The sequence below is a fragment of the Lactuca serriola genome, chromosome 8, assembly GCF_051521515.1.
Source record: "Lactuca serriola cultivar US96UC23 chromosome 8, Lser_US96UC23_V15, whole genome shotgun sequence".
In the NCBI taxonomy this organism is placed as follows: domain Eukaryota; kingdom Viridiplantae; phylum Streptophyta; class Magnoliopsida; order Asterales; family Asteraceae; genus Lactuca; species Lactuca serriola.
In genome coordinates, this window is record NC_136415.1 from 28,004,953 (window position 1) to 28,010,180 (window position 5,228).

Sequence of the window (5,228 nt, forward strand, 5' to 3'; positions counted from 1 at the left end):
ATGATTCGCTCAGTATCTATATATCTATTATAATAGATGCAAATTTTTTTGAACCTCATTTATTTGAAACTCTTATTACAACTTAAAAGTTTTCTACTTTATGTATACTTATAACTTCAAAGTTAAAGTTATTAGTCATTGCAACTCATATTTTTTTTTTAACTTATGAGTATTAATTGGTAATATCTTTTTATTTTCCTCTTATTTATACATATTTAGCTACATGAGTAGCATATAAGTAAGTTTTGTTCCTAAAAAAATTCATCTATTTGAAGAGATTTTTTTATTTAAATATGAAGAGTTGCAAAAATGAGTTTTGCCATATCAATGAGTATTGCACCACAAAATTTTCTTAAAATAATAGTGTTTCGATATTTTAAATACTGGCCATTTACCCGCGCCAAGGACTGCATATGAATAGTTTTTTTCAACAATTATTTCAATTAAAAAACATATATGATTGAATGCCTAACTTTGACACACATGTAATGAAAAAGTAAACCCTAAGCATAAAATCTAATTTGTTTTGGAAGATAGTTGGAAACTAACCTATTTTAATAGATTATTGTGGGTTTAAAAAAAATACAATGTTGTCTAATTAAAAAAATTATGAAAACAAATTTTGTTTTTTTATTAGAAGATTTACATTTTCATTTGTGATAAAAATTCATTTTGAATTTTAAATACTTAGTTGACTACTCAACCTAAAACGTATATATATATATATATATATATATATATATATATATATATATATATATATATATATATATATATATATATATATATATATATATATATATATATTCATTTTAATTTTTTCTTCTATAAATATACTGTTTTCCATTAAAAATAAAAATTATTGTTATTTTTTAAGGAAAAGATTTTAAAGCTGTTTGGATCAAATCTAAACATGTTATTAATAGGGTTATCAACTAAACATAGTACCTATTTTTGGAATCGCAACTGCTTTGGAACGTCAGATTCGGTTCCTAAAGTTTTGGAACCGTCTTTTATGGGTTCTCATATTTTTTGGAATCGTCGTCTGATAGGTACCCGTTCGAACCGGTTTGTATATATAAAAATTTATTTCAATTTAGAGAAATATAAGCAATTCCTTTCCTTTTCTTTTTAATTGAATAAGAGGCCAATTACGTTTGATTATATACAAAGTTTGGAAATATGATTTGTGGCAAATAATTAGTTTAAAAGATATGTGATCGGTTATGTATATAAATATATAAAAAGTGATATTAGAAATATATAACAAATACATACAAAATGATTAACAAAATTCATTTGTTTATAATGGCCGTCCCACATTGTTGGATATACATGTACATAACGTTGATGATTTATCTCATCTATAAAGACGATGTACGTCCTACAACGCTTGGTGTTAAGAACAGTGATCACTTCTTTACTCTATAAAATAAAAGGAAGCTCAATTTTTTCCCGCAAGTTTCACAATTGTTCTTCTATCAACGAACCTCGATTACAATAACAATACAAATTATAAGGATTTAAAGAAAATTTGGAAGTATAAACTATAGAAACTTACATATACAAGTGAAAAACATATTGTAATTACAACAAACGCTAACCAACAACTTATTACATCATTTGAAGGTAAAAAAAATGTGAATATAGAAAATATTTACTATCATTTGAGAGATAAACCTATTACAATTTACACAACTTATTTAACATATTGTAATTAGAACAGAGGCTAACCAACCAACATTTGCAAGTTAAAAATGACTACAAAACATTTACATCTATAATGTCTTTTTTGCAAACTGCTATTTTACGTACCAACAAATTAATGATGTAAGTATGTCTCTAAATCATCCATATAATGTCTCTAAAGATTACCCGTCTGAAATATGTATAAAAAATGATCCATCGGTAACGTCATAAGAAAATAACCATCAATGATTTTGCTGACGGATAGTGACAGATTTGCCTTCGAAAATTGCCCCTTTTATGTAGTAATGTATTATATATCTTCACCTTATAGAAATGGAAATCATTTACTACAGTACAAGCTATTGATCCAAAGTATTGATCAAGCCATACTAACGTTGGAATCCCTCATAAATTGTAAATTCCCATTAGTATATCGATCCAACCATTTCCCACATTAGTATCTAACCTCAAATCAGCACATTCTAATCATCCAGATCCACTTCATTAGTCTTCTAAGTTGTTCGGGTTTTCCTCTCAATATTTCTGTCCATCTATCTTTCTCACACAAATACATATTTTTAGAATCGAAGTAAAACTCGCCTAAAGAATATCATGGACATACAAAGCAATTAATTACACACATATATATATATATATATATATATATATATATATATATATATATATATATATATATATATATATATATATATATATATATATATATATATATATGCACAAAGGAAATCAAATAATTTACATGACGGGTGTTCAAGACAAACCGACGAGACATAGTACAGAAGCAGAAGAAAAGACCAACTTAAACCCGATATAGAGAAGAGAAAATTTTAATTAGCTGCATTCAAGTTGGACCTTTTATTATACATACATTTTAGAGAGCTTCCGCTTTCAAATTCATAACAAATTTTACCATTCCGAAAAGAACAAATAAATCTAAACCCCTCGATGGTGTACAAAGATTTAAAACCATTCAAGTCTTTGTACACCATAAGCAAAACAGTTAATAAAAGATATATACAAAAGAAAAAACACAAATATATGTAAAAGCATAAAAATACTTTCTAAAAAAAACTTCAATACAGTGTTATAGATTCTTTTCAATGAAAAATACATGGGTACCCAACACGGGTTGAGACTCCTTCATCACAACATGCAGTTTATGAATCTACATACCAAATAGAAAACTTATCTCCTCGTATGTGGTTTCTCTTTCGAAAAAAGAGTACAAACCTCAAATCGAGATCTCTAACTTTACTGTCAAGTTTGTAAAACCCTAAAAAATAACAATACTGACAATTGTTTAGCCAGGACACTCCACGTGTATAAACAACTCAGTTTGAATTGACACAATCCAAATATTCGTATCTTTTTTCAGGATAAATGTTCGTGATGGGAAATATATAGAATAAAAGAGTTCCATTGTCAAACACTGACACATCTACGTACATACACGCATGTGCGAATCGAAGTAATTAACAAATGAGATCAGAAAGAATCCTAACCTTGTTTGTGTAAGGTAGGTCGTAGATCTAGCCGTTGTATTCTTGTATTGAATTGTGATCGATACAGTCAATTGATTTCTGATGCAGCATCATCAAGATTCTCATTTCCCAAAGATTTACATATATATAGGGCAACCATGTGAATCTTGATGATGCCGCACCTGTAAACAATGACATTATGGCTTCAAAATATATGTTGATGTGAAGTTAGCTAGTTGAATTAGTTTAAAAAACCCTAAATCTATGAAAACGATTAAAGAAAGAAGGAAGAATACCCACAAACAATATACATGACAGAAGTATATGATTAATTACTACTTGTTTGTCATCTTAGTTTTTGAAAATGGATTTTCTATAAATTTATGAACCAATATATATTTTATGTTTCATAACTGAGGACGAGGTAAACTCGATGCTCAAATAAGAGAAAAAACATAAAGATATATAAAAGGAAATAATCAAATGAAGGATGAAAACACATAAAGAGGTTTCAAGAAAGGGGGTTTATATAACCAATTATAACTTGTTCTTTGGGAAGCTAAGATCTAGAGAAGAAAGCAGTTTGATGAAGGGTTTGGGTTGGGGAAGAAGATATATAGAACTGGGGGAGTGTGGAGAGTGGAGCCCATGTGAAGTGGAATCCAATTTGTGCGAGTAAATAGGATCTTTCGAACTTCAAGGATTCTAGCTGGATAATTAATGGTAATTGCTAGCTAATTAATTAGAAAACGAGGTTCCGGACCTCTCTATATATATATCACCTAGTACCATGCATTAATTAACACATTAAAATCCCTAAATATATATATAGCCTCAAATATCTCGTGCATCATTTCAATATATTATTCAGAATTTGATCGATAAACTTGGTAACGGATCGACAATTCGACATTGCAACATTTGTCCACGTTTTCAAAATATTCAATTTTTAGATTTCTATTTTTGAGCGAATCGATAGGCATATATATATATATATTTACTGACTACTGAGTAACACAAGAACCGAAATATATAGTCACTGCTGAGTCGCTGTGGTCCTATAACAAGCAGAGATACAAATTAAAGAAAGAAAAGCAGCCCTTTATTTGCTTTTTTTTGGCAAAGATCATGAAATCTTGGGTAGGACATAAAGGCTTTTAGGAAAAATAAAGTCTCATCGTACATATGACATAAAATGAATCACTGTACGAAAGGCTTGAAACCATCCATCGTGTTCAAAATCATGTGACTCTCAATAATTACCACAAAAGTATATATGAGTGAATATAAATTGCAGGTTTTCCCTTGTGACATTAATGGTGGGGCACGATGCGACCAATACATGTTTTTTATTTTTTAAAGAAGGAACGAACGAGGTAAAAGTTCATAGTAACACATGAATCTACGGGTTGGTGTCTGAATCAACTAGTAGCTACCACAATTATTGTAGAAAGATAGTGGAGTACTACACGCAATAATTCAAGAGGCATTACGTTTGGTTGAAACCACATATATATTTTTCTACTTCAATCATCAATTCATTTCATGTGGCGCAAAGATTTCTGCAAACTAACCAGTATATATGCATTAACCAAAGGGTCAATATGGCCTAATGATGAGGAGTCACTACTGAGGTCATAACTTCAAATCTCGGTGAAAACATAGAGTTTTTTTTTTTTTTTTTTTTTTTTTTTTTTTTTTTTTTTTTTGGTAAAAGTAGGGCTATTTGTAAAACCTTTTGTAAAAAATGGGTTCTTTTAAAATAATTAGTAAAAATGGGTTTTTTTTTATATTTGGGTCCCACCAAACATATATAACTGATTTCATTAATTTCAAAATAGACCTTCAATTATCGTTTTTAATCATTTAACTCATATTTGATTTTTATTTTTTATTTTTTCTTTTAATTTTAATTTAGCACTTTAATAAGAATAAAATATAATATCTTATAAATAAAATTTTATATCAAGTTAAATACAACAGAAAATATTATTTTAGTTTAAAGTTTAGTATTATACATTTTACACAAATTGTTTT

The 5,228-nt window shown here is 28.3% G+C and overlaps 1 long non-coding RNA gene across 1 annotated transcript; it reads right to left on the reverse strand.

The window, feature by feature from the left end:
• Positions 1-1,533: 1,533 nt before the first annotated feature.
• LOC145069644 (uncharacterized) lies at positions 1,534-4,237 on the reverse strand. Its single transcript, XR_013689591.1, has 2 exons — positions 3,213-4,237; positions 1,534-2,244 (listed from the first exon to the last, which is right to left on the reverse strand). It is a non-coding gene; the product is annotated as an uncharacterized LOC145069644 (long non-coding RNA).
• Between the last annotated feature and the right edge of the window lie 991 nt (positions 4,238-5,228).